This window comes from Ambystoma mexicanum, chromosome 7p (genome assembly GCF_040938575.1).
Source record: "Ambystoma mexicanum isolate Mex_15411 chromosome 7p, UKY_AmexF1_1, whole genome shotgun sequence".
Taxonomy (NCBI): Eukaryota; Metazoa; Chordata; class Amphibia; order Caudata; family Ambystomatidae; genus Ambystoma; species Ambystoma mexicanum.
Genome location: NC_090939.1, coordinates 268,975,019 through 268,988,117, shown reverse-complemented (window position 1 = coordinate 268,988,117; position 13,099 = coordinate 268,975,019). Strand labels below are relative to the sequence as shown.

Here is a 13,099-nt window from a genome sequence, read left to right as displayed (position 1 = left end):
GTAAAGCATGGAGACTATGCAGTGTTTTACAATAGCATTACTGTAATTATGCATTCCGCAATAACTTAAACATTTAGCAATGTAACTGCATGACTGTCTTTTAAAAAAAGAAATTAACACATACTGGTCTTTGGATAGGATATAGTTAGCTTAATAAAAGTATCATCCCGATTACTTCTGGTTTGCAATTATTTGAAAAAAGAAAAAAATATTGTTGCCTAGCAATCCCACACAGGGCTTTGGCACTTACCAGTCGAGGAGCGGGTTAATGCTGGACTGCAGTGAACAGGGACAAGAGGTTGTCAAGAGCCCTGAGGGCAAGAGAAGAATGCAGGGTGAGCTTTGCTTTCATTGAAGAGGGTATGTTAAATAGCTAACTTTGAGTGTCAATTTAATTAGCAAACCTACAGAATTGCATAGTAAATTGCTATACGACACTGCTTATTTTATGCCTTGATGTCTGCAATGTACTCAGTGACAAATGGATTGATTCTGTATAGTAGACTCTCCAGGACACCTTAGACTTCTTAAAGTAGTAGGTTCCCTAAACTGTCAGAGGAAGCTTAAGTACCATGGAAATTGTCCCTTGAGCGCATTACCAACATGGTTTGAAATTGCTGGGAGCTATTTAGCTCCTGCTTCTAGCCTAGGAGAGCCTGGTTAGCGTGAAACCAACAGCTACCAAGAGTGCTACGTTTGGCTTGTCAGGCTAACAATATGCACATGTGCCATGAACTCTTTGAGATAGTTAATAAAGAACAACTGAAAACATTGAATTCATATTTAAGCACAATACATTGTACATAATGGGCAAACAGTTAAAGTAACATCTCCTGGTTCCTCTGGGATAGCTCCTGCCTACAGGGTGATGTCCGACATAATGGAGCTGGTTTAAGATTATGCTCATCGAAGTGTAATTTCAAATTCTGAAGTAACATTATTCCAGAACATCTTCATGGATTGAACAATGTCTTAGTAGATGGCTTGTATTGCAACCTGCAACGTTGTCATGAGTAGAATGTAACCCAGAGTAATTTAAGTACAATGTTCCAAAAGGTGAGCAAACTGACAGTAAACGTCTTTGCAAAACGCAAGAACTGATTTGTTCAACAGGTTCTATATGCTTTTGATCCCATTTCCTGGATTCCCCTGTTAAATGCTAGGTGCTGAATTCTGAGGTTGCCTGTTGTCGTAGCACTGGCATGGCAGAAGCAGGTTTGGTCTACAGAAAGAACCTCTGCTTATCTATACCCCCATATCTGACTGAGGCCTGACCAGGTTGCTGTCCGGGAAAAGCGAATGAATCTTGCATCACCTCTTGAGACGCCTTATTTTATCACTATATTAACATCGTAACATCTCACTGGAGTCCATGGATGTTCTCAAGCTATAAAGCTCATGTTCATCGAGAAATAATTTGAACAAAAAATGGAGAACGTTCTGCTGTTTGTGAGGGAGAGAATGTTTGCATTAATTGTGGCTTCTGACACTTGTCAAGGGCTTGAGGGCCGAGACATGCGCGTAAGGATTCCTGCAGACAAGAAAAGATAGGCAATAACTACAGACAGCAACAAATGGAACGCGAGTGGGCACCGCTATCTGTACTCAATGGAATTTGACTCTCAAAGGATGATAGAATCATATGAATGGAGTAGAAACTCTCAGCAAATGTCTCCACCCAAGACACCAGTGTAACATTAGAAGAAGGACCAAGGCTACAAGCCTGCAGTGAGTGCTGCACACCTTAAAATGAACTAATCAGTTAGACAGTTTCACAACAAGATTCTTACTACATGAATTGTAAACCTAGTATTCAAATGTAAAAAGTGTTACATTTAATTAATTTAGCAGATGCCAAAAGGCCAATGCATTTCGGCCCACACATGTTCCTTCATCAGGGGAAGATCTGGATTACATGTATTACAATCATTAGTGAATATCGTGATATAAAGACAATAAATGATAAAAGTCATAAGACATGTGGGGATTGTGATCCACAAGCGATGCAGCGAAATAATAGAAAAGGGCAAAATAAACACTGTCACATTCTATAAATTCAAGACCCAAAAAGGTATTTGAGAAAACAGAAGAGAACAAAAGAAATATATGTTAATTAAACATTGCATGCATATTGTAGGGGCATGCAGCACTCGGAACAACTCATTTTCATAGAAGTAAATCAACATTGCGGATGAACTAGATGGAGCTTACAGAGAGATATAGATCATACAAAATGTGGAATGGAAGTAATTGTATAAGCTGTAGATAAGAAAACAGATTATGCAGGACATTATGCAGTAAGTGGAGTTACTGACAGTAGTGTGAGGGGTCAGAAATGAGAGACAGACACAAAGTGGTAATATTCTCAACATTAGCCATTTTATTAACAGAAAGCGGTTTGGATAAAGGCCCAACTTTCCCTATTCTAAAATGAATGTCCCTTCCTATGAAACTAAAACTTAAGCAGGCTGACCTTGTTTCCAAACTGAATCTGACACTAAAATATATACATGCAAACGGTGCAAGGTAAATGTTTCAAAGTTCAACTCAACAGAAATGTTCAAAAACTCAAACATCAATCAAAACAATCCTTATGTCCAGGGGTTGGTTCCCTTCCCCTGGATTGCCTGAGGAAAACTGTTCACAATGTTCCCTGTTAAGACCAGCCTCTTAAAGGCAATCAAAATGTCCCTTTTACCTAATACTCTCCTCAGGATGGCAAAACAAAATGTATTTTCCACAGCAGTGGTTGGAATATGGCAAAGGAAAGTCTTTCCTACTTTTCAGGATGGCTAAACAAATGTCTTTTCTCCAATAGTGATTCAAATATGGCAAAAGGCAAGTCTTTTTAAAGGCTCTGGTTGCCAAAATGTTTAATTCAAACAACAACTTAATATGACCAAGTAAGTCTCTCCTCAACACACCCGTTCAAAGTGAGTTTCCTGGTACACTTTCCTTCCAGGAAACCTCTCAACTAAAAGCTCTCAATATCCTGGTTTACTCTCCTGCCAGAAATATCCCCCTTTTGGCTACACAGATCCTCTGGCGTACTTTCCTGCTAGGTATCTCTTTCCAAAAAAAGGTTCACTATCTCGTACTGTTATCAGGCCGCTCTGCAGCATTCACATTCTCCTTAGGTATCACACAATTGTACTTCTTCAATAGCACAACTTTGTTGACTTCCGTTATTACTTGTGCCAATTTCCCCCCATACTAACATCCCATATTTGAGGGATTGTTCAAGCTATGTCTTTCAACCTGTCTTTCAATCTCTCTTGGGTCTTAGCAATGCTTCTTCCAGGTTTCCCCCAAATGATAACTCATGTCAGGATAGTTGTACAACTTTGGCCTTTTTGTTTCTCTGTGTCTTTTTGTTTATGGCAATGCTGGTTCCAGGAGAATTGTACAACTGTACCATGTTGGCCTTCTCTTTTGAGTTCTATTTGATCGGTATTCAGAAATGCCTTCCAAACACTCTTTAATGTATTTGCATGTCCTGGGACCACCTAAGCTTCTAGGCTGACTCACTGGTTCACCTTGCGGCTGCTGCAAGGAGCATACACAGGGCCAGCTTCCCCTTCTCGGCAGAATCTCGTTTGGTTCCACCGTCGGCTTTGAAAACCTTCGCTGCCAGAACCAGTGCAGCTCTGCAGGACTGCATCTCCATGGGACCCGCTGCGCACAGTTCACCTCAGCATCACCGGAGATCCTCCTCTTCGGTCCCGAATGCAGACAATCTGCTGCTGGCAGACGTCGCCTCTTCTCCCCATGGCTCTTTTCCGTGGGAGTGCCCCTGCCACTGGTTTTGTTTCCTGCTCTGCGTACTCTGAAGCCTTTCTCCTCCTCCTTCATTCCCCTTGCTGCAGGTGATATGTGGGTTTTATTGTCCCGCACACCTGAGTAGGTTTGTGACAACTAGACTGCACATTACTCTTAGCATTACATTTCCTCCACATGGACGACGACTCCTCTTCATCATCGCTTTACCTGAGGCTTTCTGGAACTTGGAGTCCTAGGAAGTTTAACTGCTTTCAAGTCACATTGTTGAACAGTTGCATTTAAAGTACAATCGTCATAGGCATCAGATGTTTCATATGTTCTAGGTCTACCATGTACACATGAAGACTGAATTGGATTTTTTTTTAAACCACGTGGCTTTTCGAGTGTTACAATTAAATTGTTCTGAATAATGACAGCAGTCCATTAAAAACTGCAGAATTAAGGTATCTTCCTCACGAGAAAGGGAAGTATACCGCTTCTCTCCTGTTGGAGTCATCTCTCTCCCCTGACAGCCATCTCCTCCCATGTGATCCACACTCAGAATACCACCGCCAGGGTCAGGATCAGGTAGCGGCTGCCTTGCCCTGGCCATACATGGGAGGTGACTTTAGGCTGGGGGTCAGTGATGACTCTGCAAGGTTCATCACAGTACTCAGTGTAACTTATCAAAGTTTACTAAAACTGCAACTACAGATAAACAAAAGAAGACAGTAAACCACAGATCATAAGATTGATCAAATGAAAAAAATAAAAATGATAGAGTAAACTGTAGATAAGAAGTTCAAGTATACAGGACTGTTAAGCAAGAGACGATCCTACTGGAGAAAACTGCCCGTATTCCTTGTCGATATGGGCTTAAGAGATGTGAGCTAATGCCGCGGCTGCGAGAAAGCAAGATGAGGTAGATAGGAGAACAGCACACAGAACGTGGTATTCATGAAGTAAATGGCTCCAGACCACCTTATATAGCAATCCTTTAATCCAAGTTTCTCAAACGCCAGAAAAACAAAAAAACAGAACCCACTCAACACGAAACTGAAAAGGCTATGGAGCAGGCCACTACCCAAAGGTCCTCCTAGAGATGGTAACATGCGGCAGGACCTCATAGGAAAACTGTGAGTCGGGATGGACCACACTCCAACATCGACTGTAAGGAAGTCGGTGGTTGCGTGACCTACAGGCTGTGGACCGAGTGATTCACAAACTGCGCTTACACCACCACATCCAAAACGGTGCCATGGAGGCTCACCAAGACGGGAACCAAAGAAGAAAGACATGCAGAAGATGCGTGGGAAGATGACCCAAGACCCCGGTAAGAACCAGAGACGCACTCCGACCACAGCCAAGGTAACTAGAGTTGGGGGAGACCAGGGTGGAATCCAGAGGGAGGTTCAAGTCAGAAAAATAGACCCTGTCACAATGGTGCTGAGATTCAAGGAGAGAAAAGGCAAGAGACTCAAGGGATAGTCTCCCTAAACATCGAGCCTACTTTTAAAGTAAGAATACATCAAGTGTGAAGTTCCTCGTCAGTGTTGACGACAAGAGTCCTAAATATCAAGAATATCCCAGGAGTGAACTCCCTCGTCAAAGTACAAGACCCATTTGCATGAAAGAGATCAAAAGGACCAAGAGCTATACAGGAGCAACCTCCCCTGTAGTCAAGACAGAAGTAGCCCTAAGAGGGTATCAACAGTAAGAAGAAGAATTGAGAAAAGTTAAACTCTGTTGCTTATTAATCCTTGCGAGGAAATGAAAGGACTTCTAAAGACGTGTTCAAGATAATATCATGGAACAGTCTTGAAAACTCCCCCAACTAGACCAGGAAAAGGGAATCATTCTCCTGGTTCAAGTGCTTTTGGTAAAACAGACCCTTTCCCCAGAAAACTGCTGTTAAGTCAGCCAAGATTGGGTGGTTTCACCAGGAGAAGGGAGTCATTCTCCTCGTGCTTTTGTTAATAACCACCCGAAACATTGGGTGGTTGAGTTCTTAGTGGTAGGAATAGAGTAGTTGGCTTGGACAAAGGATGGTACTTTCTGGTTTTAACAGACATCCTGACGACCACCCAAGTATTATCTGTTGAGGCAGGGATAACTCCTCTAGAGATAAGGAAAAACAGTTTTACTTTCTTTGAGTTATTAATAACTATCGGTCTATGAGAACTCGTCAACCAGCTCCTTACTCCATCGTGCCACAGCAGGGAGCAAGCTAATTGTTTGTAGAGAGGAGGGGTTGCAGATTGGTAACAGAAGACTGCAGACAGAGGAGCAGGAGGACTGCAGGTAGGAAAGCAAGGCCGCAGTGCATAGAGCACTGCAGTACAGCGCAGAGTAGCAGGGCTGCAGGGCAGGGAGCACTGGAACCGAAGCCCTTCTGGAAACAGCAGCAACTGGACACAGCAGAAATCCAAGGTTCAAAGCATGAGTGGCTAGCAGCTGTTAAATACTCACCCACCCTTTACTGAAGCAGGCTCATTAGCATCCCCTCCAGCACCATACCTTAAGGAAATTTGCCTCCTCTCTCTCTGGTCCTGGGAAAGTGAAAGCAGTACTGGTCTCTAGAGCTTCTGGGGATTGTAGCTCTAAGATTGCTGCATAGGACCAGCCAGGTAATGTGAACTGCCAAGAGGTGCATTATGGGATATGTAATTTTTGAAATTAAATATGAAAGTACCAAAGTTTTACAAAGGGAAAGGAAAGACTGAAAACAGTTTGGAACAGGTATTGTCCAGGACGGACTATGGTGATGACTTTTGCATACCAATTAATCCACAAAGGGTACATTTGCTTTTTGAGTGGCACAGCCTTGACACCACCTGTTGATGTATATCTAGCGCCTACATTTGAGTGGTATGCATGTATCACTAATATCCATCTGGCAGCACCATTCAAAGATCAAAGGAGATCATCTACATTCGCAAGATCAGATCCTCCCTCACCTTCCATGCTTCTAAACTCTTAATCTCTTCCCTAATCTTCTCCCGTCTCTTCTACTGCTCTTCTCTCCTCTCTGGACTCCCTGCCTCTCATCTGACCCACCTCAAATCCATCTACCACTCCTCTATCCGTACTCTCGGTCTACTCGGTGTTAGGCAGAAACCAGTTCCCTCTTGGACCACTGCAAAAGATTTAAGACTACAGGTGTTTGGCAGTAAACCCACTTGGTAGCAGTCTGTACCACACAGATTCACTTGGTAGCTGTGGCTGAGCAGTCAGACTTCCCTCAAGAAGAGTTAGGCAATATGCAGAGTATTCACAATAGGTCGAAAGAACACAGTAGAACAAGCAAACACTGACCAGAGTTTGGTGTAAAAGAGATATAATTATTTATTTAAAACCACCTCTAATAAAACACGCAGGCACTAATATTAAGCAGTTCAAAAACACGGTCACTAAAAGATATACACTCCCTTAAAAGAATATTAGACAAGTCTTTAAGTAAAGCCCCACTTATTTTCAGACAGCGGTGAGCGCTTAACGCAGATGGCACTCTAATGATTCCGTTTAAAAGGGAGAGAAAGGCCGAGTATAAATTGAAACAGATCCCAACACTTTCACAAGAACACAGCAAGAAAGGAAGGCAGAATCAAACCGTGAAGTTAGAGTTCAGAAAGCCGGATCCACTTTTAAGAGGATCAGAACGAAATGTGTCCAAGGTCACACGGTTGAAAAGTGCACAAAAGTCTCGACAAGGTTCAGAAAGAGTTGGACCAAAAGAAAGGGACCAGTTAGATGGTCAAGGCGGCCAGCCCAGTCCAGAAGGTTAAGGGTTTATTATTACCGTTTAGCAATCTTTAGAAAGGGAAGCCTGGCGGGCACGGTACCTTAAAGTGGTGAGAATACTCCAGCGGGGGCAGTTGTTCCTGGTAGCGGGTGCAAGTCGGCGCTTTGTCCGGGGGAAGAGAGGATCTCGTCGGGGAGGAAGACAGGAGTCCGTTGCACTGCCAGGGAAGAAACCAGCCGCAGAGTTCTCAGTTAAAAGGAGCGGTCCTTTTATTCGCGGTCCAGTGGTAAGTGGCGATCCGGTTGCTGGGGTGCTTGGCATGGGCAATTCGACCTCAAGACGTCCTGGGATGTGAGGAAAAGAAGGTAAACTGGTTGTGCCCACCAGTCGGGGGAAGAAGACTCTCCAGCAGGGAGATCTTCTCTGTCGTCGGGAAGTGGTGAGTCGGTTCCACAGGGCTCCACCGGTGGTGTCGTCATAGCAGGTCGGCTCAGCTTCTCCCTCGTCGGATTCTCAGGTCCTGTGGCGACTTCTGAAGTTCCAGTCCCCAAAGCCCTGCTTTTATGCAGCGCACCCCCATTCACTCAGCCTAGCTGTCAATCAAACATGCTAAGTGGTGAGCTGGCCGGCTCACCACTTGGGCCAATCACACAAGAGTGCGACTTGAGTTACCAAGGTAACTCAGTCGAGGGTGCCCAAACCCCCTCCCACACACCCTGTGGTACCCAGACAGAGTGGCACCACTTTTGCAGGCTTCTGTGGAGAAGCCCGCCAAAAGTGGAACAAAGGGCTCGACTTGGGTTGGAGTCACAGAAGAGAACACAAACTCCATTTTAGAATCGAGTCCTGGCAAAAAATACCAACCGTCGAATTAATATTAAATAAATAAACCGGCGGTCTGTTCGAGGCTGAGAATTAAATAATTAAAGTTGATAGCCTCGAACAATGGGAAAATCCCATAGGGATATATTCGCCGTCGAATATAAAAAGTAGTATCCACTGCCACCAGCCAAAACCCGATCAGGGGGGACGGAGACGTGCCCCTTCGACTAACAGACCCCGGGGCAATCGAATTACCCTGACCAGTACGTCCACAATATGATGGTTTGTACTGGTTTCTGTTCATAATTTGGGACTAGTAAAGCCAATGGTGACTTTACATGCCCTGGGAGACAGTAGTCAGTCCCAGGGTATGGAGTCTGTGGTGGGGTGTCACTACGACACCCCAATGTCACGGCACGGAGGGTGTTGTGTAACACACATAGTAAAAGCACATGAGACCCTATGGAGAAAAGGACCCCATAGCCCATTAAACACATTAACAGTCAAAGCAACACCATAAATCATGTCCAAGAGTGGGAGAAAAAGAGTCTCACTCTTGGCAGGAGAAAAAAACAAACTCCAGAAATCCAGCAAAGCTGCTGGGGGACTCACTAGGTTAGGAAATTCAGCCTAAACAGAGAATTCTCCCTAACACTCGGCCCTCGCAACTCTATTTCCTCCTCGCTCTCTCAACTTGGCTGGCTTCCCTTCCCCTCCCAACTTTAATTCCAATTCCTCTGTCTGGTCTTCAAATCGCTCCATGACCTTCCTCCCCCTATCTCTCTTCTCTCCTCTCATTTTACACTCCCTCTCGTTACCTCCGCTCTGCTGACCTCTTCTTACTCACTGTACCCCCGTCACCATGTGCCGCCTCTCGCTTCCGTTCCTTTCAGCTCTTGGCCCCCTAGACTGGAACTCCTTACCTCTCTCTACCCACTCTATCCACACCTACACCTCCTTCCAAGCCCTTCTTCTTCACTCCCCCCTGACCTTCTACCTTCTCTCCTCTCCATCTCCCTGTCCATCATACCTTCCCTTCCCCTCCCTTCTCACATACACTTGACCTTATATCACATATTTGACTTTATTGCTCCTCTTCCCTTTACTACCTCCTCTCCCTTCCTTCTCTCCTTCCCTCACCTTCACTTACCAAGGAAACTGTTGTACATATTGAATCGATGGTTTGTCTCATGATTAACTTGCTTCTTCCATTATTTTACCTTGTTGTTATATTGTAAAGCGCTTTGGATTAAAGCGCTATATAAACTAAATAACATAAACATCTAAACTGTTGCACTTTCTACAGCAATTATCAATTTCACCACCATTATGCAGACCCGCCTTTGTGACCATGCACAATTGCAACATTGGAGAGATCTCATAGAAGGTAGATTGCACGTTTTACTTCAGCAATAAGGCTGAGCGTGAACCAAGCAATTGAGGACCCTCCCCAAAATTCTTTGAAGAGCAAGTGTTGTTAAGAACACCCCACAGATGTATTTGTACTTTTTTTATCAATCGGAGAGAAATTGTATTCCCAAAATGTTTTGCCATGACAGAGAGAACTTTGCAAAGCTTAGCGACATGCATCGCTATTCTATTGAATCAGAAAGATAAGTGACCCCAATGAGAATTGCCCCAGCGCATTTAACTAGATTCATGGCTGTGACAGTGACTGCACAAATACGTCGCCAAAAGACATATTCAGAACTGTCCACTGGAAAACAATGCATACTTTTTTCAAATCAAATGTGCAGAAACCAGTGTTGGATGTGGTGTTTAAGACAACAATTCATGGAAGCTTCCCCATCCCACTGTCCCATGCGCTTTAATCACTGTTTTCAGGTGGTAGCATCCACCCGCAGACTCCTTATCCTTGGAAATAGCTTCAGCCACAGACTGTATCTGGACATTTTTAATCTGCAACCAACTGTGTCTTGGCCATAATGCTACTAAGATCTTGGGCTCAGAAGCAGAGCTAGATTGGCCTAAAGGGGAACACTGGAGATTTCCCAGTAGGCGTCTGCACCCTCGGTCTCTTTTGTGTGGTTACCCATTTTATGTTCAGATGTTTTCATACGAAAATGCTGAAAATGTGTAATATGGGGCCATTTTGAAAATGATTTCCGGGCCTCTTTTGGTTCCCCATCCACCCTTGCTCAGAAGAAGCAAAGGTCTGAAGTGCATGGTGCAAGACATCATAGCATCATTATGGACCCAAATATGCAACCTGATAATTAGCATTTCTGTCATCCTGTTGGGTACCCCCTGTGGGCCACAATCGTTTATCCTCCGCTCATTTTGCCCTTTATAAATCCCATACATTCATATATGCATTTGTGCTAATAGGGAAGGGTACAAGCTCTAAAATGGTGATAAACCCATAACTGCACTGGGAGTTTTATGTAAAACCATTTATGATTATCAAAGACTCCAAGAAAAAAATCACTGAAAGCTAAAAATATTTGCATGGAAAAGCAGGACGCTACAGCTCACGGGGCCTATGTTACATGCACCACAGGTGTCCAATATGTCAAACATAGAGCTATATTAATTGGGGCTCATTAGGTGTCTGGCGGTAACCATGCAGGTAAATCCGGCAGGTAGCCGCTGGACCCGTAAACAGTTACCGGCGCCTGGCTTGCCGGTAACACTGGGGTATTACAACCCCGGCGGCCGGAAAGTCAGGCTCCGGTAATATGTTGTTCCCCATTCCAGTAGGACTCTATGGGAATGGGGACCACGGAAACACCAGCACCGGTAATAGCGGTGCGCGTGCTTCCGTGAAAGTCTGTGACAGTCTGGGCAGTTGCCGGTCCGCCCGGCAAGTCAGACCTGCCGGGCGGGAGGGCACACCCCTCACCAGACTTGTACTTTGCCGGTCCGGAAACAACGGTGCTGGTAAGCTTACCGGCACCGTTCTTTCCGGACCGGCAAGGTTCTAATAAGGCCTATTGTCTCTTTAGTTATCTCAAATTACATTTGTGCTTAGCAGGAGTGTGTGGACACTGCAGTGGTTCAGGCTGAAATTGGTTGAATCAGGAGTAGCAGAAGGAAAGTATGGAAGACACCTACTATGAGAATGGCAATAGAAAAATGAATTGCAGTAATTGCTCACCTTAGAAAACTGGAATAATACTGACAAGATCAGGTGTGGTCCTCATCGCATGATAGCCCTAGATATAAGTACTCCCGATCTGGAGGATGGGTTTAGTCTATGGAGTACCCTTAGTTAAGCCATTTGCACGATTCTATTATTAAGAGCAATGTTGGCGTTGAGGAATGTCCTTGTGATTCTCGAGCATGGTGTCTTCTGGCATGGATTCACATGCTCATGAACATTCCGTCATCAGGTTGGGGAATACGGGGTAATAAAGAAAAGCAGTTTTGCTTTAGCCTGAAAACTGCTCGTCTCCTCTATAACCAATCACTGTCCTCTGGGTCATACTGCCACCATCCAATGACATTCGTCTCCCTAAGCTCCAACCCTGGTGGCCATTTTCATATTTGTACCGCACGTTTCATTGTTGGGAACCCAGTCTTTTTGAGTTTTTCAGTTAACCTTGTTATTTTTCTCTCCGATTCTTTCCATCGTCAACTGTTGTTTGTTGCTGGTGAAGATCTACGTTAATTACCGGATCTTCTCCAAGTTTTGGAAGGGCCAGACCTGGGCCTACTTCGCGCCTCAATGATGTCCGAGGAGAAGAGGTGTCTCTTCAAACTCTGTGCAAAAAGTGGACTGTGGAACGCCTACATCGAGGATCGGTACCTCAAGTGCCTATATTGCCTGCATCCAGACCATGATGAGGATGGATGCAAGATTTGCCATGCACTTCCAACAAAGACAAAAAAGGACCGTTAGTTGGCAGCTTGACTCAAGTTGGGGAAGGCCTCTGACTCGACCTCCGGGCGTGGTCATGCCTCGTCCAGAACTGGCTGGTCCCAGGTGCGTGCTCCATCTGAGAAGAGGTCGAGTTGATGATGCCCCTTCCCAGGGGATCCAAAAGAAGACTAATCACCGTGCTATTGATCCTACGAGGGTTGCTGCAGCTGCGGGACCCGATTCGGGAAAGACCTGTTCCCCGTCTTCATCGCCGACCACAGTGAGCTTGCCGGTGGGTGGGGGTACCTTCCGCAAGGAAGTCATTGACGCCCTCGTAGCATAGATCTTTGTCCAAGGACAAGACTATGAAGGAGAGGCCTTTGGGCCTCATCGTCCACTAAGACCACAACTTCATCGGCCAAGGCTTCCACCTCGTCGCCGACCGCAGCACCGTCGACGACGGCATCATCTGTAGCCACCCTGTTGACGACCCCACCGATGAGCATTGTTACTTCATCGAAGGGAGACACGATTACCATCGTGGTTTCTACGGTCAAGAGAACAGCAACTCCATGGGTGGCCCTGCCTCCACGGCTTGCAGCGGCTGTACCGCCACAACCATAGAGGAGGTTCTTGTCAGGGCGCCTATCGTCTACACGTTCCAAGAAGAATTGGGCAGGACCAGGGAGCTGCTGCCTCCTATGTAGTTTCTCTCCACGTCGGCAAGGATGTCTCCACACGTCTGTATGAGCTCTGATGACAACCACTTGCCCCTGAGGCCTTTGACCCCTTTGGTAGAGGAGCCATTAAACACCAGCACATGTACAGATACGGACACTACAGCGACCCATACAGACAAGTATGATGATTATGTCCCAGCTGACGGGTAGCCGTTGGGTGCCGATGAGCCAGCCAGAGCATTGCCACTGGACGAGGTTGGCTCCTTCCATGCC

The 13,099-nt window shown here is 45.3% G+C and overlaps 1 protein-coding gene across 1 annotated transcript in view; it reads left to right on the top strand.

Moving 5' to 3' along the window:
• The window catches only part of URB1 (URB1 ribosome biogenesis homolog), a 2,274,827-nt gene that overhangs the window by 1,935,251 nt on the left and 326,477 nt on the right, over positions 1-13,099 (top strand). The gene's annotated exons all lie outside the window — the stretch shown is intronic.